Source organism: Saimiri boliviensis, chromosome 8 (genome assembly GCF_048565385.1).
Source record: "Saimiri boliviensis isolate mSaiBol1 chromosome 8, mSaiBol1.pri, whole genome shotgun sequence".
NCBI classification, from domain to species: Eukaryota; Metazoa; Chordata; class Mammalia; order Primates; family Cebidae; genus Saimiri; species Saimiri boliviensis.
Genome location: NC_133456.1, coordinates 61286628 through 61310642, shown reverse-complemented (window position 1 = coordinate 61310642; position 24015 = coordinate 61286628). Strand labels below are relative to the sequence as shown.

The 24015-nt window shown below is 43.2% G+C and overlaps 1 protein-coding gene across 4 annotated transcripts in view; it reads left to right on the top strand.

Moving 5' to 3' along the window:
- The window catches only part of FOXP1 (forkhead box P1), a 432878-nt gene that overhangs the window by 146044 nt on the left and 262819 nt on the right, over positions 1 to 24015 (top strand). The window contains exon 1 of one of the 4 annotated variants that reach the window (XM_010350107.3): positions 5090 to 7196. The exons of the other annotated variants lie outside the window; for them this stretch is intronic. The gene's annotated coding sequence lies outside the window, so the exon portion shown is untranslated. Of the gene's footprint in view, positions 1 to 5089; positions 7197 to 24015 lie in introns of those variants that run through there. 4 annotated transcript variants of the gene reach the window in all.

The window sequence follows — 24015 nt, the reverse complement described above, 5'->3', positions numbered from 1 at the left end:
GTCCACTATGGTAGCTACCAGCCAAATGTGGCCCTTGAGCCCTGGAAGTGTGGCTATCCCCAGTCGAGATATGCGGTATGTATAAAATACATGCTGGCATTCAAAGACTTAGTAGAAAAAAAAGAAGAAAGAATGTTAAGTATCTCATTCATTTTTTAATATTAATTGCATGCTGAAATTGAAATATTTTGGATATATGAAGTAAAATCCACATTATTTTTGAGGTGGAGTCTTGCTCTGTTGCCCAGGCTGGAGTGCAATGGTACTATCTTGGCTTACTGCAACCTCCGCCTCCCGGGTTCAAGCGATTTTTCTGCCTCAGCCTCCCAAGCAGCGCTGGGACTACAGGCGCTTGCCACCATGCCCAGCGAATTTTTGGATTTTTAGTGGAGGCAAGGTTTCACCTTGTTGATCAGGCTGGTCTCAAACTCCTGACCTCGTCATGATTCACCCATCTCGGCCTCCCAAAGTGCCGGGATTACAGGTGTGAGCCACAGTGCCTGGCCCCAAAGCATTTCTAAAACCACTGCTTTTTAAAAATTTTTCTTTTCTCCTCTTTCTTTGTCTCTTTGTCTGTCTTTCTTTCTTTTTCTTTCTTTCTTTTTGTTTTTCCTTCTTTCTTTCTTTTTCTTTCTTTCTTTTCCTTCGTTCCCTCCCTCCCTCCCTCTGTCTTTCTCCCTCTCTCTCTTTCTGGATCTCACTGTGTCACCCAGGCTGGAGTGCAGTGGCAGGATTATGGCTCACTGCAACCTCAACCACCTGGGCTCAAGCCATCCTCCCACCTCAGCCTCCCGAGTACCTGGGACTATGGAGAGCACCACCACACCAAGCTAATGATTTTTATTGTCTTTTGTAGAGACAGCGTCTCCCAATGTTGCCCAGGCTGGTCTCCAACTTCTGGGCTCAAGCGGTCATCCTGCCTTGGCCTCCCAAAGTGTTGGGATTATAGGCATGAACCAACACACTCAGTCCTTTTTGCTTGTTTAAATGTGGCTACTAGAAATTTTAAAGTCACGCATGTGGCTTGCCTCTGTGGCTCTCATTATATGTCTGTGGGACAGTGAAGCTCTGGAATCTACATGTTGTCTCTCTAGACAGGATGAGTGGTAGATGATGAGGGCTGGAGGGCGAGAGCTCAAAGATTTATCCCAAAAGTCAATAGAGAGCTGCAATGAAGGCATGCTACAGGGAGCTTGGCCCGTAGCAGAGGCTCAGGAAATCTGTGGAGATGAAGCCACAGACAGCAAATACTTCCACATGGGAGACACTAAGGAGGTAATCCCTTCCGTTGTTTCAACATCCTGCCCTTCCTAATCAGATTGAGAATGTAGCACCTACCCCACTATTTTAGATAACTTGGATTGGCAAAATGTTTCTATTCCATAGCCAGCTTGTGACCTTGATGCCAGTAAATATTGGCTCATCTGCTATAATAATTCCATGAGCATAGGTCAGCAGAGAGGAGAACATGGGATTCCTCGAATGTTCTTATTTGATTCTCGTATCTTGGGCTTTGATGATCTGCAAGAATTGTTACATGGGGTCCTGGAGCCATAGGCTCCTGCTGGGCATTTGTGTTCGGTAAATAGATGGATTTGTCTCTTCGATACTCTCCTAATATATATTCTTTACCTAATACAGAATTTACCTTACAGTATTATGTAAGTATAGTTTCTTAAAGAGAGAAACATCATATGAATGTACGTCACTTAACAAATATTGATTATATACCTGCCTTTTTAGTTGTGGTGGGTTCCCTGCCTTCAGGAAGCTTGTTGACTACATAAGGCAGGTGAGAAATGTCACAGCTTCAACCTGAGATGTGAAGATTCAGTGGTTGCCAAATCAGAGCAATGTTGTTCGCTTTACAAAAAGAGTTTGATTTTTATCTAGAGGTTTCATAATCAGTGTTCATTAAAGATCCACATTTCCCACATTCTATTTACTATATAGATGATTTTTAATAGCCTATCGTAAATTTTCAATAGCCCTAACCCCTACAAAAAAGTGAGTTATACACCAAAAAGTTTTTCCCTAAACATCCATGCCAGTCCTTAAAATCTAAAGGGACTTTGATCTACAGTCTCTTTACTAAGATTTTTTTTCCCCCGTCAGAATAAATGGAAGCCTTCACTGGAATGAGCACATGGAAATTATAGCTGTCACGTCGTCCATTAAAAGCAGACATTCAAGTGGGATATTATCTCACTTTACTTTTTGGTCCTTCAGAAGTCAAGGGACAGGGTATTAGATGTGAGATGACCATAGGAAGACTGGGTCCTGGCAAAGATCAGTACCCAGCATGAAATGTGCCCACTTACTTGTTAAGTGCTTAAAATTTTCACCCCTCCTCCTTGCCCTGTTCTGCCCTGAAGCTGCAGATTCATTAGTATCAATTGGTTTTCAGGGTGTTTCTATCTCTGGGCCACTGGCTCCTGGATATGATTACTGCCTGATATTTTCCATACAGTGCTTCCATTTTCAATCATCTTATCCACAGTTGGCCTAATGTCACTCTTTGAACCTTCACAGGGGAAGAATGTAAATGTTAGCTTTTGTCCTGTGCAGAACTGGGGAGGAAAATGCTTTAGACTCATCTGCACTAAACATTTCTTTGCAGACACCTCAGAGAGGAGCGCCTCCACCTCTGCCACAGCAAACCCATTTTCTGAACAAAATCAAAGAGCTGTTCTTGGGGATGTCCTTGGGGTGATAAAATTTTCCCTAGGCAGCACAACTTGTGCCTCCAAAGATTGGAAGAGCATCCTTGTCCCCCCACGCCCCCCACCCCGTCTCCGCTCACCCATATGTTATTGTCTGTTCTTTTGCAAGAGTGGAGGCAGAAGACGTGTTCTGTAAGGAGAGTCCTTGGTACTCTCGGCTTATCCATTTGGTCAGATGATCTCCCATGCTGGAGGATGAGTGGCTGGTTGGATTAATTTGGAGTTGGAATACAAGGAATGGTTAGTCTCCTTTTACTCTGTTGTGTTTTGAGGTCTTTGCCCCTTACAGCCGTTTGGCAAATATTCAGGTTGTCCAAAAAGATTTTTTGGGTTTTTGATTTAATGCTTCAAACTTTTTTTCTTCTTCTTATTTTTTTTACTTATAACATTAATCATGGAAAAGCGATTTTAATGACTTGTCATTGAAGGTCTATCCTTCTGCCTCCATCTCCCCGGATTGGCATGCAAGAAACATCACTCCTAAACAGTCTGGAAGTAAGTTTGCACCACCAAAGGTCACTATGGATTGTATAAAAGCCAAGAGTGGAAGCAGCCCTGACACCCCAGAGAATAACTGCAATTCCAAGAGAACGTTACGCACACAAACTCTTGGAGAAAGGGCAGAATTTCTGTCATGTAACGATGTTTGATTTGGAATGACGATTTTACCAAGGTCATAAGTTCTCTTTTTGATTCCACTTTTACGCATTTACAAAAGTTTTCTTAGTTGCCTTCCTTGTTTTCCCAAAAATACACAAGTCCTGATCCTCTTTTGCCCTTCTTGGCGTCCCTAGGAATCAGAGAATACAATGCATGAAACTATAGCATCAGCTGCGTGTGTTGGCTCACACCTGTAATCCCAGCACTTTGGGAGACTGAGGCAGGCAGATGACATGAGGTCAGGAGTTCAAGACCAGCCTGACCGACATGGTGAAACCCTGTCTCTCCTAAAAATACCAAAAAGAAAAATTTAGCTGGACATGGTGGCAGGTGATTGTAGTCCCAGCTACTCGGGAGGCTGAGATGGGACAATCGCTTGCAACCCGGAGGTGGAGGTTGCAGTGACCCAAGATTGCACCATTTCACTCCAGCCTGGGTGACAAGAGTGAAACATTGTCAAAAGCAAACAAACAAACAAAACCATAACCACCACAACAACAACAAAACTATAGCACCTGCTTTAAGCTTCCTTTCAGTCATAGTAAGCTGTGGATTTACAGAAACTCAGATCTCGCTTCCTCAGTTTTTTTTTATGACACAGAGTTTCACTCTTACTACCCAGGCTGGAGTGCAATGGCGCGATCTCGGCTCACCGCAACCTCCACCTCCTGGGTTCAGGCAATTCTCCTGCCTCAGCCTCCTCCCGAGTAGCTGGGACTTCAGGCATGTGCCACCACGCCCAGCTAATTTTTGTATTTTTAGTAGAGACAGGGTTTCACCATGTTGACCAGGATGGTCTCGATCTCTTGACCTCGTGATCCACCCGCCTCAACCTCCCGAGAGGATCATAGGCGTGAGCCACCACGCCTGGCCCCTCAGTTTTTTATGAGTTGTCCCACAGACCTTACTTGATACAAACTGGAAACCATCTCCCTTCCCCTCCTCTCCTTTCTTTTCCCCTCTCTTCTCCTCCTCCCTCCCTTCCTTCTTTCCCTTTCTTCCCTTTCTCTTTCTTTCATTTTCTCTCTCCTTTCTTTTCTTTCTTTTCTTTTCTTTCTAGTGGGGATTGGGTCTCACTTGTCCCGTAGGCTGGAGTGCAGTTGTGCAATCAAAGCTCACTGCAGCCTCAGCCTCCTGAGTTCACACGATCCTCCCACCTCAGCCTCCAGAATAGCTGGGACTACAGAGACGTGCCATCACACCCAGCTTATTTTTGTATTATTATTATTATTATTATTATTATTATTATTATTGAGAACCACTGCACCTGGTCCCCATTTTTCTTGCTTTTTAAAATTTTTTATTAGACATCGAGTCTTGCTTTGTTGCCCAGGCTAGAATGCAGTGGTGCAATCTCAGCTCATTCTAACCTCCATCGCCAGGGCTCAAGAGATCTTCCCTCTTCATCGTCCTGAGTAGCTGAGGCTACAAGTGTGCATCACTGCAATTGGCTAAATTTTCTGTATTTTTTGTAGACACAGGGTTTTACTGGGTTGCCTAGACTAGTCTCAAACTCCTGAGCGCAAGGGATCCTCCCACCTCAGCCTCCCAAAGTGTTGGGATTACAGGCATGAGCCACCGCACCCAACCCTGACCCCCCCACTTTTTTTTTTTTTTTTTGGACTGTCTGTTCTCTGTTTTCACTGTTTGAGATCTATGGATGTGAATAAGCTTTCTGTCTTAAAGAAGACATCATTATTTATTTACTGTAGCTTTTGTCTACTATCACGGAGATGACACGGAGCATCAGTTGAGGGTCCTGTGGACTGATAGCCAGCAGATGGGGAGAATACCTGTTACTAGTGCTGCTTCTCCCCTCTGCCAGTTCTCACAGCAGACATTGCTAATTGATCACAGTACTTTTTCTCAGCAAGCCTCACTGTGGCCTATGAATCTTCCTCTCAAGGAGTGCCAGCCACTGGTAATCAATAGTGCTTTCCTGAAATGTATTTCCCCTCCCTTCTCTAACTTGTTATGATTTATTACATGTGAAATTGGCTGATGGGATATTATTAATAAATAGTGGCACATCTTTTATTTTGATACTATCAGATTCTTTTTCTGTTATCTCAGTTTGCTAAGCCCAGCCCCTTCCGAATTAGCTTTTTAAACACAGGCTCTTTCTTCGGATACAACCTGACAAGACACACAACCCCCAAAAATCCCTTTTAGGTGATGATGCTGAAATAGGCCAAGTGCCAGTTCTCCTTGGAACTATATAATTCTTTCTTAGGTGCAGAATTCTTTGCACATACAATTGAAGGATCACCCAGGAAATGGATGTGGCCTTCCCATAGGAGATAACGTTGAAGTATGAACTCTTTACCCTTTGGCAAATTGCCTGTTCCTCTCATTCTAAATTTCTAGATTCTAGGTCCTGACACCCAACATTCTTTGATATCTCCATAGACCACAATCTAGTTGAATCTACCAGAATTATTTATGCACCATAATGAAAAAGAGTTTTTTTTCTGTTTATTCATCTTGTGTCGTTATTTTAACTTCTATTTCCCTGGAATTTTTGTGTCTTAATTTTATAGTTTAAAAAGATTGCCTGACAAACAGTGCTTATAGTCCATTTACGTTTTTTTCCTAATCCATGAAGAAAAACTTGAAGTGTACAGAATTTACACTTTCTCCAAAATAACCACTGAGTCAACAAGTTGGTATTGTGTATTTTTCCCCCACTTTGGACATTTATAATAAATTAATTATCTCTTAAAAGATAAGAAGATCTCTCCTATTTTTTTCCCGTAAGGTAGCTATAGGTGGATTGGTTCTGTCTTATTTGTCATCAGAAGCCATGTTTTTTGATTCGTTGTATTTGTAAGGTAAAAAGCAAAATCAGTTCGCTTTGTTTCTCTTGAATGCAAAACAAGAAGGAAGCATGTTTGCAGGTGCTATCATGTCTAAACGTCACTGTGCTTATGTTTAGCTATTTTTTGAATTTCAAAGCCTACATCTTCATCTTTCCTTGTCATAATGTGTAAAATTGATTCATGGTTCATTTAAGTAAAGAAGCTATTTTAAACCAAATTGTCCCCGTTGAAATAAAAGGGGACTTTTGCTGTCAGCTGCAGAAACATGATTTTTCACCAAAATGATCTGTTACTTAACAAAAAAAGTGCATTTGCAAACGTCCTTTTCCCCCCTTCTTATGATTAAAGAGCAGAGGAAAAAACAAGTGTCTGGATAGTCAGAATCTACTAGAATTTTTTCCCTTTCTCTGGCAAACCTGCCTTACTTGTAGGTGTATCTCAAATGGAACAGAAGGTGTGAAAGCCATTTAAATGATTATTTGATGATTTAATAAAGGAAAATGCTTCAAGCCACCACCCCCTTCCTACAGTTGATAAGTGATGCCACCTACTGTGAAAATATTTTACAAAACACTTTCGTTTTGGAATCAGTATCAAACAGTAATTTTAAAATACAACGTATAGAGTTTTCTCTTGGCTTTTCCCAGTTTTGAGAATTCACCGTGAGCCCTATACTCTTGAATTTATGCACCAACCTTTTTTTCTTCCCCCAGAAGTATTACTTTACTCACAGATTTGGCTTAGCAGACTTTAGATATTGATTTTTAGCTAGAGATTAACTACTAATATATTTGTGCTTAATTATGAGTTTTTAGATGGTAGTTGCCCTTTGCACTTTAAAATATTATCTGTTTACTGTCATAGGTAAAGGAGATGCATTTTCCCCCCTCCTGTTCCTTTGTTTCAGGGTAGGAGACCGTTTTAAAGACTTTCATCATTCACGGCATTGAACCACCTCTGAGGGCAGTTTTGTGTGCCCAAGGCATTCTGCTATGTAAGTAGAGGTTTCTTGGCGCCAGAAGAATTCAGGAGCACCACATGCTCTTAGAATTTCACTGGCCAGCGTTCTGCATTTGCTCTATGAGAAACTGGTTCAAAGAACAGCCATTTTTAAAGAAAGCGATCCATTTCAAAAGCTGCACAGTGTGCTTGGCTTCTCTGAACGCTTGACAGCCGCACAGTGACGCTCTTGTAAGCCTGCGGCCTTTGCAAGGTTGTGTTTTGTCTTTTTTCTTCTTTACTCACCCCTCCCCAGTGGCGTCTACTTTGGCTGCTGGTATCTTTTCCTGCAGCCTTGCTGTTTGGCACACCTTGTAGAACTTGAGGCTGCCTTCGGAGCTCTAATTGTGAGCAGCAAGTTTCCAGGGAGTCCTGGAGGTTGCAGCGCCACTGAGATGATCTGAGCTTGACAGAAGTGGCACAATTATCCTGAAGTCCTTGATGAAGCAGTAACCCTTAAGGAGGATACGAGTGGCCGTGGAGCTTGCCAGAGTGGAAAAGAGTGGGCCTCTCTGTCAGTGCAGATTAGCTCTTGTTGTTGTTTACCAGACAGTGGATACTTTGATGATATGGAGAACCCAAGCCCCTGATCCAACTTCCGGCATTTATTTTACTTTTTGAAATTTCAAAGCTCTATTGGTGACATTGACTAGAAAACAGCTGAAAGAAAGAGACACGGCCTATTTGCATATTCTACAAGGATAGTGTGGAGCCCGTATGATGAAATCTGAATAAATACGTGGATTTTGAGAACCCTTTTTTTTTTTTGCCTGACAGTATTCAACATTAAGTATATACTTAAGCAGTAATGACTCTGAAGCTATGCTTTGCATTCATGAACACACTCCATAGGGTTACGCTTCAAGCACTAGGTGAAGCCAAGATTTTCTGAATTATGTTTCATTGGGGAATTTTTACCTTTTTTTCCTGTTTATGACAGTCATTTCATCTGGTTTTATAATGAGGTCAGGAACAGGTGAATGTAAAATAATACTAGTAAGCGGAGTGATTTCTGTGTTAATGATTAGGCTATTTTTTAAATTAAAAAGTTCTGGTATTTGAAACATGCTCAGTACTTTAAGTACACTTACCAGTAATTAATCAGAATGAAAGATTTTAGTGCTCCCTGATTATGTACAAATGATTATAGCTACCTGTCTGCAAGAAGTCAGGAGAAACTGGTATCTTGGCTAAAACTGGGGGAAAAAACTGGCGACATCTTTGCTTATTTTTTCCATTCTCCCAGTAAACACAAAGCATTAGCACTTGCATAATATAGGGGCGTACTTAACTCGTTTTCCCTAAAAGGCCAACTTTCCTTCTTTATAAAATACAGGTCTGCTCATTAAACCAATAACCTTTAAAAAATGAGACATCAGAAAAAAAAAAAAAGCAAAAAAAAAAAACAACCAACCAACAGTAAAAGCATTTTACTAGGAAAACCTCTTAGAGCACATTTTAAACATCTTTTGTGTTTCCACATATCAAGCTACTTTATGGACTTTTGCTGTGGCATTGCCCTTCAACGAGAAAGCTTTTTCCATTTTGTACCATAAAGAATATTATTTTTCTGCCAGCCAATTTTCTCTGTTAGTCACTAATTGGCTACATAAATCTCGGGTGTTGAGAATGAGGAATGTTTCAGTGTCATAGAGTGTAATCTTCACCCTTATTTACCAATTCATTAAGATTCATTGATGCAGGATCGGTGAGAGGAAATGACAACATAAATCAGACCTCCAACATAATGACCCTAATCAGTTGGGAATTGCTGGAAATGTCATGATGAACTATGTCCTTGTGTTAGTGCCACTGTACATTGTCATTGCGCTGCTTTATGAGTGGGACGCATCTTCCTGACACTGACTGTATTTAACGAAAAAAGAGTTGTTAAAAACCTGATTCCATTAAAGCTATGAGATCCATACAAGGTCCTGTGGTGTTTAGCCTTGTGCCCTTTACCTTCATTGTAACTGCTTAATGGAGCTGCAGTTTAATGCACATTTAGAGTACACCTGAGTAAAAACTCCGCAGGAAAAAAAAGTAGGTTGATTCATGGCTTGTCATGTCTTTATTTAACCCAATAATTTCGGCGCGTATAGAGAATTGAAAACAGTAAGTTCTCCACTTAGGTACCAAATCTCTTGTCACTAAACCGAGGAAGCATCCCAGTGACCTAGAACTCCCTAAATATCCTCTCTTTCCATGATGTGTTGGATTCAAACCTCTGTCTCCACAGGTTTGCTTATGGTAACTACTGGTCATTCCTAGAATAATGTGTCAATTTGAAATTAGCAATAGAATTTGACAGGGGCTTCTGCAAAGACGTTTCTGGACATCCCCCCCCTCCGCCCCACCATGGTATTGATTTGATTCCACCGCATTCTTGGAATTGGTTACTGGAAGATCGGGAGTTGCATAGCTCATACACATTCTTCGATTTAATATAGTTATTCATTTAGCTGTAATGAATTAATCTGGCAACAGTTTTGGACTAGCCCAGAAGGCAGTCCTCCCTCCTCTTTACTTATTGCTTATTAAAATCTTGCCGATGAATAGCAGGTAAATACATTGCAGGATGTGAAGATTGAAAATTGTCACTTTATACTCCTTTGACTATTTTTTTTTAAACATTGAGCATGATGGTAACCATTTTTTTTTTTTAATCTCAAAACAAATCTTTAATCTATGATGCAAGGCTGAGAGAGACCTATAAGAGAACAAGACAAGTTTACTTAATCTTGACAGCCCTGGGTGTAATCTCACTCTGCTTGTGACAAGTCAGACTGTAAGATTTATAACTCCTTAATCAAATGTCTAGAAGTCTCAGGAAATGTTATCATAGGACTTCCTTTCACATGACTTACTGAGAACTCAATAGACCGTTAGATAAGCTCTAGACTAAGCTGGACCTTAGAATAATTTCAAATTGACTAATAGTTTTGTGGGGGGTTTCTTTGGCGGGAGAGTGTTTTCAATGTGTTTTGACAAGTGTTTGTTTACAGACTCATTATATCAGAGGGCTCTGTTGCTTCCAATAGGAAGACACAGTAATTTTTCATGCCCTGTGGTCGTGGTCTTCAGGTGAACACAGTTTGTATTCCGAATCTTAGAGCTGTGTGGTAAGGGGATCCAAGGAGACATGAGGATCGTAAGAGCTGCCCGATGTCACCATGGTCGCCTGCTTGTGTGGCTGTAAAGGCAGCCTTCGATGAGAGCAGGGGACTGCAGTGGGCTCCGAGCCGCTGTGTGTCAGTGGAAGGATGACTAAGACTGTGAGAACCACTGCATCGCTAGAACCGCACCAGGCTTCTCATGTGGTCCAGGAGACTCAGCACCGCCATTACCACGAAGACCAAAATGACTCTCCCCACCCACAGCCAAACCAGAGATGTCCTGTGTGCCCTGCCCTATCATCAGAGGGGACTGTCAGCTGCCATCTGACATCCTGCGTGCTTTGGCTCTTACCCCCGTCTGACCAGTGCAATTGAACAGGATCCCGCTTCTTGGCTGGTGACAGCGCCCTCAGTGCCCTTGCAGGGAGCCTGAGCATGAGCAAAGGGGGTGCACGTGGAGAGAGAGTGAAAGACAGACTGAGAGACAGAGTGTGAGATGTAGGTGGAGAGAGAGACTGCGAGAGGAAAATGACAAGCTAAGAGAAAGGGGTAGTCAGAGGAAGAAGGCGAACAGAAAGGGAAAGAGACGATGTGACAGGGTGAGACAGAGTGAAAGAGATTGAGACAGAATGAGATGCAGAAGAAGGTCAGGAGGGAGTGAGAGGGAGAGAGACAGGAAAGAGAGTTCTGGAAGGAGGAAGAGAAAGGGAGAACCCCAGGAAGCAACAGGGACCCCCAGAGTAGGCCCTGCCATCACTTGCGCCTGGAAGAGGCTCTTGCCCAGGTGAGAGGCGTTTTAAGGATGGCTGCCGGATGGAGGTGGGCAGTGAGGCTGGCAGGAATCACATCTGGGCCTGAGGCAAGAAGCCCAAACTGAAAAGGCAATGCCCTGATGTCAACCTCATCCATCTAGACTTCGAACAAGGATCTGTACTTTGAAGCATCCCAGCCTCCTCTACAAGAAAGATTCCAAGATTGTTACCACTTCAGACCTCAGAGAGACAAAGCAAGACACACAGGTTCCTAACCAGAGGGGCTTGAGTCAGCTCTAGGAAATGGGAAGATTCCATTTTGATGTCATTTAAACTTCTCCTCACAGGCGTCCAGCAGCACAGCCTGCCAAAAAAGTGCCCATGCCCTTGATGTCTCAAGCAAAGTGACTGTAAAAATAGTAGTGGCTCAGGGGTTTTTTCCCTGCCCCTGTCTCTCCTGCATCTGAATCAGGCTTTTTAAAACTTGGCATCACTCAGTTTGCAGAGCTACCGTTTGTTTCTAGAAAGTGAAAGTTTTTTTTTGGTAAGCCTTCTGAAACTAAATGTTGCCTGAATAGCCGAAGACATGATGTTTTGCAGCCCACCTTGGGCCCCTGGGCCTGGTCTCTCTTTGCTGCGCCCATTCCTGCTCTGCACTAAAATGCCCTCGTATCCCCTCCTTTCCGTAGATGTGATTGGGTTTCTGTTCATGTCTCTGCTGTTCAAAAGATTTGTTTCCTCCACCATTAGTATTTGAGGGAGAACTCCCAAAACCCAGGGTGGGGAAAGCAAGTGGGCAGAGAACTGGAAATGAGGTGAGAAAAATAGCTAGCTATTCCTGGCAAGGAAAAAAATCTTTACAGTAACAGGAGTGTTTCACAGACAGACAAAATACCTTCAAAATATGCAAATCTCTGTTTATCTTACAGAATTCTACAGGGAACAAATCCGTAGCATTAGCAATTATGACTTAGCTTGGCATATTTTTTTCCCCTCCTCGTCGTACTTATAAACATCAATATAGCTTAGAGCTTCACGTTAAAATGTTTTTCTCCTTCTTTTAAGAGTTATTTGTTTAACATGCTTTTATTATCCTAGATGATGTGATTTGGGAAGAAAGTCTTAATTCTCTTATCAGCTCTGTTTCCTTTCCAGTTGTTCAGAGAATTGAGCTACACGAGTAGTTTATGAACTAAGAGGTATTTAATAGAGAACTCGTTGCAGATCAGATTGAGCCACTTCTAAACTGTGGCTATCCAGGCAAAGGGGATTGACGACTTAGCGTTTACGCTGCAAATATGTTGAAATAACATGGCAACGGATTCACAGGTATCTTCACTCCTCTCACACTGCTGCCTCCCAGCTAGTTAGTGCCTTTGTATCATTGAAATTTTTGAGAAGCAAGATGCCGGTACTCCTTATCCAATGTTGCTTGTTCAGTCTGACATTGTATCATTCCTCGACTGTGGTTTTGCAGGTGGCTGGGTTTTGTTGTAGGTATTATATACATCATGTCTATTCTGTCATTCATTCATCCACTTACACACTCATTCACTCATTCAAAATATTGACTGTGATGTGCCAAGTCCTGGCAGATTTGGGTACCCTGGTAGCTGAGTATTTCTAACTCTCTGAAACACGTTGCGTACATTATCCTGTTAGAATAATGTCAAATATAACCTTGTCACAACAACCAGTCTGTCGGGTGTCCTTGGCCTACGGTGCTAATCTGTGATTATTTTCTAATGAGCTTGATGATACATTTGATGCTGGCAACTCACGTAGAACCACTGGGTGAGGGGATGGCTCTGTCCTGTCTGGTCATTGATTGATTGATTCAGCAAATGTCCACCTACTGTGTGTTACTGTGCGGGGCACTGGGCCCTCTCCCTTTGACTTGCTGGATAATTTTAGAAGCTTATGGAATCTTACTGGGTTTTTTTTGTTTGTTTGTTTGTTTGTTTTTTTGCTATATATGTTTTACCGAAACACTTCCAGTCTTCCATTTGATCCCAGCCTCCCATCTCCGCCTCTTCCCCCTCACTTGTGCTGATTATACTTAATCACTATCCTGTATCTACAGTATCCCTCCTCACCCAGCAGAGAGCCCATAAGTAGCCATTTCAGTAGTACTGTCTGTACCATCTCTCCCGCCCGCATCCCTTCTTCTGTCACTGATATGGCTCTGGCAACCCCTGACTCCATCTCTGATCGCATCCACTGCTCTTCCTAAGCTAATGAGTATTGCTGGAAGCTCTCCCAAAACCACGCTGAGTCCTTGTATGCAGTTCTGCATCCTAGACCTAACCGAGCAAATGCTCATGAGCTCATCAATCCCAGCGTTTGTGGTTTTAGAGTCCTCTTATTCACTACAGTGATGATTCTAGAACTTGACCACCACCCTTGAGCCCCTGCTATGCCCTCATCAGATCTCAGCAGGTGCTTTCATTCTTCTTTTACTATACAGATGGTGAAACTTGTTCATCTTAATTTCTCTAAATTCAGAATTTCTGACTTTCTTTTCTTTGCTTACCTTATTATGATCAAAGAAATGAGAAGGAAGGAATTATCAGTTCACTGAACAGCTGCCATACTAGGGAATGTGATTTTCCGAGCCTAGACCCTCCATCCCTCCATTGCCCATAACCTATTCATCTATCCATCCAGCCAGCAAACTTCTGCTGAGTGACTCCTAAGTATCCAGTACTATTAGGCTTTACTGAAACAGTGATAGGGTATACATACTACAACGAGGCTGACCTTTGGTCAGCATAAAAATAAAGTACATTTAGAGTACTTTAGAATGAAATATTTTCTTTTTAAAGGTAATATTCGAACTGGCTTTCAAAGCATTCGTAGGAATTCAGATCAGTATAGGAGAAAAGGTGCCTCCAAGAGGGAGAGAAAAGCATAATGTAGGTATGAAAGAGTAAGGTATGTTTGGAAAGCAGCAGCTAACTAGGGAAAGTGCTGGGCTCACGGAGGAGAAAGCAGGAAAGAAGTCTGGGAAATCAGACAGGAGAACTGTTATTCCATTCAAAGGAATTGAAAGTCTTTTGAGAACAGGGGAGCTTTACTGGCAAGGGAGTGACTTGATCAGAATGGTTTTTGTTTTTAATGATGTTTACAGTCGCAGCCCAGGGTTTTCTTGAGGATTTCAGGAGAGAGGTGGTAACAGCTGGATGATCGTTGTGGTGATGAAAAGAAAGGGGAAAAGTTTGTTGGGTATACAAGGTTCAGAATTGCCAGGTCCTGATGAAAGACTGAAAAGCAAAGGAGTTGACAGTGACCTTATCCTCAACAGGCAAAGGAGCAGGTTAGAGGAAAGAATGTTGAGTTTAGGACATACTAAGTTTTAGGAAGCCTGATGAACTTAAGTGGTAGAAATAAACAACAAAGGAGAGAAGGGCTTATTGGGGTCCCATCTGTGATCATCAATGAATAGGCAAAGGTGACGAATATGTGGAGGGCAAGGGGGACCTTGAGAAGCACCAACGGCGAATGGGTTGGGGAAGACAGTGAAGTATTTTAAAAAGACCAAGGCTTTGGGAGGCCCAGGAGGACAGATGACCTGTGGTCAAAAGTTCAAAACCAGCGTGGCCAACATGATGAAACCCCCTCTCTACTAAAAATACAAAAATTAGCTCGGTGTGATGGCAGGCGCCTGTAATTCCAGCTACTCTGGAGGCTAAGGCATAAAAATCGCTTGACCCTGAGAGGCAGAGGTTGCAGTGAGCTGAGGTTGCGCCATCTCCAGCCTGGGCGGCAGAGCGAGACCCCATCTCAATAGATATATAAATACACCAAGGGAATGAAGGGTTTTTGAGTTAGGCCAAGCACCAGAGGATGTGCTATCAGAATAGCCACGGGAGAATTTTCAAAGTGGCCTCCAGTGTCAGCTGTGACAGAGACCCTTTGGTCTGTTGGGCTTGGCAGGGTTACTGGTTATGTCCAGAGACCACCTGTGTGGTGTGAATGCTGCCTCCAGTGTTCCACCCCAGCCCCTCACTTGGATCCGGGTGACGGACTTGGTTCTGATTGGCTTTAGAGTTTCGCAACTACTGTCCCAGCCATAAGCATTGAGTCTGCAACACGGAGTTGTAAGTAGGAGGTAGAAACATAGAGACAGGACCTTTTCAAAAAGCTTAGGTGCGTAGAGGATAGAGAGAGGTTGCAGGATGGGAACCAGAGGAACAGAAGAGTAACCCAGAATATTTTTGGTTTGAGTGCCTTGAGTATATTTATATTTAGACTAAAATGAGGGAGGTGGTAGAGATGCAGTAGAGAGAAGGACTATAATCATGGGAGACACAGGTTAAAGAGTGAAGGTAGAAAGTGAACAGCCTTTTCGTTTCAGAGGGAAAGAAGGGAAGGTAGAAGGATGAAGGTATTTGATGTTGGATAGGGGATCTTCCTTTTGATTCGCCATCTTCCCATCATCCTCCACTTCTCTAAACCACTTGAAACCATCAGGCACCTCTTCCTTCTTTGAAACTCCCTTCTATGTTTTCTGTCACTCTCCAGGACTCTATGCTGGAAGGTGCCTTTAGAACAGTGGTCCCCAACATTTTTAGCGCCAGGGACCAGTTTCGTGGAAGACAATTTTTCTGACCAGGAGAGGGGAAGGAGTTGGGGATGGTTAAGGAGCACACGACCTAGACCCCTCACATGTACATTTCACAATAGGGTTCCCGTTCCTAGGAGAGTCAAATGCCACTGCTGATCTGACGGGAGCCAGAGCTCAGGTGGTAATGCTCGCCGGCCTGCTGCTCACCTCCTGCTTTACTGCTGGGTAAAGGCCACAGACCCCTGGGGAGCTGGGGACCCCTGCTTTAGAGTGTAGTGGGTGGAGATGGGATGACTTTGATGTTCACATTTTTGTCTGCTAGCTTTGTATATGTGTGTTAAGTATTCCTGGCCTTCAGGTTTTCTTTTTTAAAACAGAAAAAAAAAAAAAAAAAGGATTAATATGTACCTCACAAGGTAGTTGTGAGGACCAGAACTTAGTGTTATTGTTCCCGATTCCTAAGTACAGGAATTGCCTATGGTTTGTTCTGAAGACCCTTCCCTTTTCCTCACAGTCTTTTATTTTATTTTATTTTGAGACAGGGTCTTACTCTGTCACCCAGGTTGGAGTGCAGTGGCATGATCTCAGCTCACTGCAGTCTCCGCTTCCCAGGCTCAGGTGATCCTCCCACCACTGACTCCCAAGTAGCTGGGACCACAGGTGTGCGCTACCACACCCGACTGATTTTTTTGTATTTTTGGTTTTTTGGTAGAGACAGGGTTTTGCCATGTTGCCCAGGGTGGTCTAAATCTCCTAAGCTCAGGCAGTCCACCTGCTTCAGCCTCCCAAAGTGCTGGGATTATGGGCGTGAGCCAGTGAGCTGGCCCATTCCTCACTATCTGACTCATTCCCTTTCAACTGTCACCTCTGTGTTGATGCCTCCCCGCTAGCTTTTCTTTTCATTTCTGCTTCTCTCTGAAAATGGCCTCTTCCCTCACTTGGCCATTCTCACAAAAGTATCACTTGGACTGAGAAATATCATTCATGTTGCCTCAGTTCCTGTAATCAGTTACCAGGTCTTTCATTCTAGCTGTATAGTATTTCATTCATTCATATATTTATTCTTTCATTCATCTGACATTAAATTATGTATCAAACTGCCTGGTATCCTGTTAGGGGCCAGATAGATCCCTAGCTTACAGGAAAACATTCAGAAAACTAGAATTTAGTATAATGATTATTCTGCAGGAGTTTAGTATAAAACTTGATGGAACTCTTCCAGACGTGGTGGTGGAGTTGGTCTGCAAAAGCTTTCATAGCTAGAGCTGAGTCATGAGGTTCAGTAGATATTAGCTCCACCAGAGTTCATGGTGGAGGCAGAGAGGTAGAAGCAGAAAGGGCTTGGAGTACTTGGCATGCCTAGGAAGTAGTTGGTTGTTAAGTGTGGTTGCAATGTAGGTAGTTAGGAGGGAAGCAGAGGAGAGAGGAGAATGGGGAGGGCAGGGGGATGGGGGAAGGCCAGATCCTGAAGTGTGTGCTGCAGGCAGCACTGCACAGTAGAAATAAAAGGAAAGCCACACAAGGAATTTTCCATTTTCTGGTAACTGCATTCAAAAAAGTAAAAAGAATCAGATATAAATTATAGTATTATTCTATTTAATCTAGCTTGTCCAAAATATAATTTTAGCTTGTGATCAGTATTAAAAATATATGGAAGACACATTTTTCATTTTCTTCTTTCATACTAAGTTTTTGGATTCAGGCATTAAAATTTCATTGGAAATATTTGATTTGTATTGATTTCATAAAAGGTTAAAAGAGGAGATTCACATACCCAAGTTGTTTTAACACATGAATTAGGTATCAGTTTTTTAATTTAAATAAAATTTCATGAAAATCACACATTTATTAAACATTTAGTATATTCACTCTAGCCACATTTCAAGTGTTCAGTAGCCACGTGTGGCCAGTGGTTTTCCGTTGGACAGAACAGGCCTGGAGGATATAAGCCTCATAGAGACTCAGGAGTTAAATCAAGTGAGGTCACGTGATCAGATGGGCGATGGTATGGCCAGACTAGGAGATGCATTTGTTCACATTCAGAGTTACAAAGTGATGAGGGCATGCTCCCAGGCAAGGATATGGAGAGGCAGACATTATTTAAATAGGAGGTAATGTGGGTGGGAATTGGTAAGACAGGAAATACAAGAGAAGGAAGATTATTAGATAATTCCTGATTTGGAATATGATTATTTCCCTGAAAACCCAGAAATAGGAGCTGGCTTGAGTTTAGAGCTTGGAGAAATAAATAATTTCAGTTTGAGGCAAAGTTTGTGGCTCTTTAGGACATTGAAATAGAAGTGGCCAGAAGGTTGTAGGAACAAGGGAGTCCCTGCCGCTCTAAGAAGATATTTTGGTTGGCGAAAATAATTCAGGAATCACCAGAATTCAGACGTGAGTTGAAGCCGTGGGAACGTTAAAGACTTCCAGGGATAGTGCTGGAGAGTAGGGGCCCGGCAAACTACAGCTCTGTGGCTAAATCCAGCTGTCGCCTGTCTTGTAAATAAAGCTTTATTGGAACTGCTGGAAAATAGCCACACCCATTTGTTTACAGATGGTTTGGGTTACATTTGCTCCACAACAGCAGAGCTAAGTAGCTGGGACAGAAAACATCTGGGCTACAACGCTGAAAATATTTTACTGTACGACACCAGTTTGCAGACCCCTCTGCTTTAGGAGTTTTGCAACACCGAGGCAGGAACTTTAGACAAGATGAAACATTGAAGAATGAGCAGAAGAAGGGGATACTTATTTAAAAGGGGTGAGAAGGAGCCACCAGAGATAGTGCCAGAGAACCAGCAATGAGGAGGATAACCTGGAGGCAAAGAGAAGAGAGATTTTCTTTTTCAAGAGAAACGATGTGAATGACAGTGTCTTATGTCATCAAAGGTTAAGTAAGGTAAGGAGTGAAAACTCTGTTGAATTTAGCAACTGGAAACTCATCAGAGTTACCACTTCATTAAATTTGTACATACATGGAGCCCTATTACATCATATTCTAAATTCCTGAAGTTTGGGAGTTCACGGGGAAATGAGGAAAGGAAAGAGGTGGGGTTTTGGAGAGCTGGTTTTGTTTTTTTTTTTTTTTGAGACGGAGTTTCGCTCTTGTTACCCAGGCTGGAGTGCAATGGCGCGATCTCAGCTCACTGCAACCTCTGCCACTTGGATTCAGGCAATTCTCCTGCCTCAGCCTCCAGAGTAGCTGGGATTACAGGCACGCGCCACCATGCCCAGCTAATTATTTGTATTTTTAGTAGAGATGGGGTTTCACCATGTTGACCAGGATGGTCTCGATCTCTCGACCTCGTGATCCACCCGCCTCGGCCTCCCAAAGTGCTGGACTTACAGGCTTGAGCCACCGCGCCCGGCTTGGAGAGCTGTTTTAAGGAGAAGTGACCACACCCAGCTGCAGCGCTATGCGTTTCCCATTCAGTGCGATGGACTCAAGTCCCCTCCGCTCACTAGTAATATGGTAGGGATAGTTTCCGCAAAGAGATGAGGCAGAAGCGAGCTTGCAGAGGTCAAGCCAGGGAAGGAAGTCGACACAATGAAGTATAATTCTTTCAGGCAGCTAGCAGTCCCAGGGAGAGACACGAGGTTGACGAAGATGATTTTATGATTGTCGAACCTACTTGACAGGAAAAGTAGAGTTTGGAGAGATGAGTGCTCGGTGAGCAGGGCACTCTGGAAGCAGGGGAAGTGGACGAAAGTGTCCTAATTTGCCCCTCAGTCTCTCTGCGTTAGCCCCGTCCTGTGTTCTATCAGATTTCACTTCCTATAAAGCTCACTTCATCCCGGCCCTTCCCTGCTCCTCACTAGTGTAGGGTTAACTCCAGTCTTCTCTTTAAAGCTTGGCCACTTCTTTTCTCCTGTTTGCTTGCCTGCCTCAGCCTATCTCAGCCCTCCCCTCTCCCGGCCTCTTGAAATACACTACTCTACCTCAATGTCTGGGCATCACCTAAGTCTTGCCTAACCTGACCCATAGTAGGTGCTCAGTTTGGTCGTATTTATGAGGTAGAACCACACGCAAAAAAATTACAAATCATTAAAGTTTTAAGGAACATAATGCATTTACTTCTGAACAAGAAACAGAACTCATTGCTTTGATCCCATAATTAGAACAAAGTCTTAGGCTGGGCACAGTGGCTCACACCTGTAATCCTAGTACTTTGGGAGGCCAAGGCAGGTGGATCACTTGAGGTTAGAAGTTCCGGACTGGCCAGGGCAACATGGCGAAAACCCGTCTCAACTAAAAGTACAAAAGTTAGCTGGGCATGGTTGCGCACGCCTATAATCCCAGCTACTCCGAAGGTTGAAGCAGGAGAATCCCCTGAACCTGGGAGTTGGAAGGTTGCAGTGAGCTGAGATCGCGCCACTGCCATCCAGCCTGCGTGACAGAATGAGACTCTAGTCTCAAAAAATCATAGTAATACATTAAAAAAATAAAATAATGAATGAAAACAGCACAGGTTCTTGTAGAAGTGTTCTCAGTCACAGCACTCTAACGCATGGACCAGGTGATATCGATTTGGGGGCGTGCCTGCGTTGTAGGATGTTTGGCAGCATCTCTGGCCTCTCCCCACCACATACCAGTGGCACAAGCCCCCTCCTCCAGGTGTGACAACCAAAACAGTCATCAGACATTGATTGCTAAATGTCCCCTGGTGGAAGAGGGACAACTTACCATCAGTTGAGAATGACTGCTGTAGAAGGAAGGATTGTTAGGCAGATATTTTTCCCTGACTTTTTGTTTTAATTCTTGGTATATCGTTTTCCCTCATACTTTGCATTTTTAATTGTTGGACCCAAAGGGAATTATCCTCAAGGTACGTCTTATTCCAGGCAGTAAAAATGGAAACCTCCCCTTTTTGGCTGCTTACCAAGCTGCTAGTGGCGCTGTCCTGTTCCATCTTAAATACATCAACGCAGAAAAATCAAAGTAGGAGCCCCAGTGTGTGAGCTAATAGTCCGTATCATGTGGCTACTATACCTTAAGGCAGGCGTCCCCAAACTACGGCCCCCTGAGGCCATTTATCCAGCCCCGTGCCGCACTTCAGGAAGGGGCACCTCTTTCATTGGTGGTCAGTGAGAGGAGCACACACAGTATGTGGCAGCCCTCCAACGGTCTGAGGGACAGTGAACTGGCCCCCTGTGTAAAAAGTTTGGGGACGCCTGCCTTAAGATCTTGAGGGCTTGCCTGAAGCATGTTGCACCTGCTCCAGCTTCCCAGCGCATTCCAGATCAACCATTCTGTTTTGACATTCTTCCGTTGAGGGGCATTCAGATAAAAATGAGGTCAGAATTCTCCAATCACAAATCTACACCTGTTAGAAGGAAGCCAAATTTGTGGCGAAGAGCCAGAAACTTGTAAATACATGGAGACCTATTAGATCATAATGAAACTTCTTAAAGTTTGCGAGTTCACGGGAAATGAGGAAAAGAAAGAGGCGGGACTTTGTAGAGCTGTTTTAAGGAGAAGTGAACATACCCAGGTGCGGTGCTGTGCAAGTTTCCCATTCAGTGTGATGGACTCAAGTCATCTCTGCTCCTGGGGTAGGAGGTGTCAGTGATGGGGATCTGGTTAGGAGCCCTGTTTGATTCCTGTTTAGTCCAGTTTCCTTGTTGTATAGATACGTGCCAGGTGCACTAATAATCAACCACTTGTATCCACACTATAAGGTGCAGGTTGCTAATCCTATCTGCAGTTATTAGCGTGTACATTCTTGACTTCAACAAACTGCATATGCAAAGGAGGAGTGCTGCTGAAAAGCCAATTAAAGATTTTCTTTAGATTTCGAGGCTTTAAAATGATAATCAAAAGACTGCTTTGAACAGGGCTGGCTTGCAGTATTACCCTCTGCCCTGCTCTATGTTTTTCCCTTTAACTACAACTTGGTAAACAAGAGCTGATTCTTAACAATAACCCAGAAAGTTAGTGTTGTTCTCTAAGCTGTCATTAGAAAAAATGTTGACTTTATTGATGTTGTAGTCCTCATCTGGCCGTGAGACAGCAGAAAAACACATTTTTTCTTTAAGTTGAAGTGAGAACACAGTCTTAGTTCTGGCTCATTTTATGATGGGGAGAAGAAGTATTTGCACTTGAGAATTTTCCAGTGGTCTCCCAAAGGGCTGGGTTTTATGAGCTAGTAATAATCACTATGATTTATTGAGCACCTACTACATACAAGGCACTTTACATATATTATTTCTCTGTGCTCTCAGAGCACTGTGCATTTTTCATAGTAGCACTTATCACAATTCTAATCTCCACTTATTTATATGGCTAATTGATTAATGTGTGTCTTCTTGATTAGACAATCACCTTCATGTTGATGGAACTGTATTGATTTTTGTTCCCTGTTGGTGCCCCCACAGTTAGTACAGGGCCTGGCATATTTTATATTAAGTATAGAATAAATATTGCTTAGAAAGATGAGTGAACAGATGAAGAACAGCATGATTTTATAGATGAGGAAATGAAAATACAGAGTGGTGGGATATCTTGTTGAAAACTTAAAAAATGTGCCAGGCACGGTGGCTCACGCCTGTAATCCCAGCACTTTGAGAGGCTAAGGCGGGTGGATCATGAGGTCAAAAGATCAAGACCATCCTGGTCAACATGGTGAAACCCCGTCTCTACTAAAAATACAAAAAAATTAGCTGGGCATGGTGGCGCATGCCTGTAATCCCAGCTACTCAGGAGGCTGAGGCAGGAGAATTGCCTGAACCCAGGAGGCGGAGGTTGCGGTGAGCCGAGATCACGACATTGCACTCTAGCCTGGGTAACAAGAGTGAAACTCCGTCTCAAAAAACAAAAAAAAAACCAAAAAAAAAAAAACAAAAAAACTGGCTGAGCTGGAACTCAAACCCAAGTATGTCTGTCTGCTTTCCACCAAACCTGCCTTCTTAAACTTTAATATGCATGTGAATCACCGTGGGGATATTATTAAAATGCAGGTTCTTGTTTAGTAGGTCTGAGATGGGCTCAAGAATTTGCATATCTAACAAGGTCCCAGGTGATGCCTCTGTGGCTGTCCACAGAACCATGCTTTGTGTAGTCACAGCCTGCAGCACAGTTGCAGGGCAACAGTTGATCACTTTCTCATCTGTTGGAGGTATATGTGGTTCTGTTGGAAACCTTGTCATGAGACAGATCCCTTGTACTTGTCTCCTATGGAAGGTGGCACAGAGGTCCACTCTTGGATAAATGCCTTGGTTCTTCTCGTCAATTGATTATGCATAGGTTGTGATCCTCCCTCTCTCTCTCTTTATTTTTTCTCTCTCTCTTCCCACCTTCTCTCTCTCTTTTGGGGGAGAATTTGGTCAGCAATGGCCATGATCTTTTGTAACTCAGGTATTTAGGATGCCCATCATTATGAACCTGTTGTCTGTTTACAGGTGAAGAAGACCAGTAATTTTAATTCCCTATTTTAGAGGCCAGGTACTAAGTCTCATACTTGCTACCGAGTGTTGTTTCTGCCCCAAAGATGCCCGGTACTTCTGCCCTTCACACCTACCATGAGCTTGCCAGGGAGTAGCCACACCCTTTCAGAAGATTCTTTGGGTGTTTAGTTAGTGAATGAATCCTGTTGAGAATCAGGCATTATCAGACATCAGATGGCCCTGCCATTGACCCTGTAGTAATCCAGTGACCCCAGCTCTCAGCAGGTAAAGAGAAGCTGCCATCAGTGGTCCCACTGTTGGTGCCTGTTGTACCTGTTCAGGGCACCTCAAGTCCTGTCTTTCTCGTTGGCATGTTCATGACAGTATGATGAAGGTAGCTTGATAAAGGGCTTCCATTTCTTTCTAAATCTCTTCCCAGGCTCAGCACTTCCCCATGTGGGGATCTAAGGTCGAGATGCTTATCTAGACCATGTGACAGCACATAGGTGGATGGGTGGAGCATATCTCTGTGCCAAGGGGCCCCTCAGCCAGAGCTGGGCTTGCCCATCACCAAGCAGGTGGATGCTTTTGGTCCCAGCCCCACCTAAGTATAACCTTTATCACAGCTTCTGGCTGTTTCTCAGATTCTGAATTCAATCCTTGCTAACTGTAGAGCAATAAGCAATATCTGCATTCTTGATTTTTAGACCGGCTGATTTGTGCTTCCCAGCCATTCACACTACATCCCTTCATAATCGTAGTGCCTGATTGGAACCCGCCCCAGCCTTCATTCATCATGTAACACAATGTCACAATTTTTGTGTGTTTGTAAGATTTGAATGTATACATGTGTATGTTGTATTTTATTTATTTATTTATTTATTTATTTATTTATTTATTTATTTTCGAGAGGGAGCCTCACTCTGTCTCCTAGGCTGGAGTGCAGTGGTACGATCTCAGCTCGCCGCAACCTCCGCTTACCGGGTTCAAGTGATT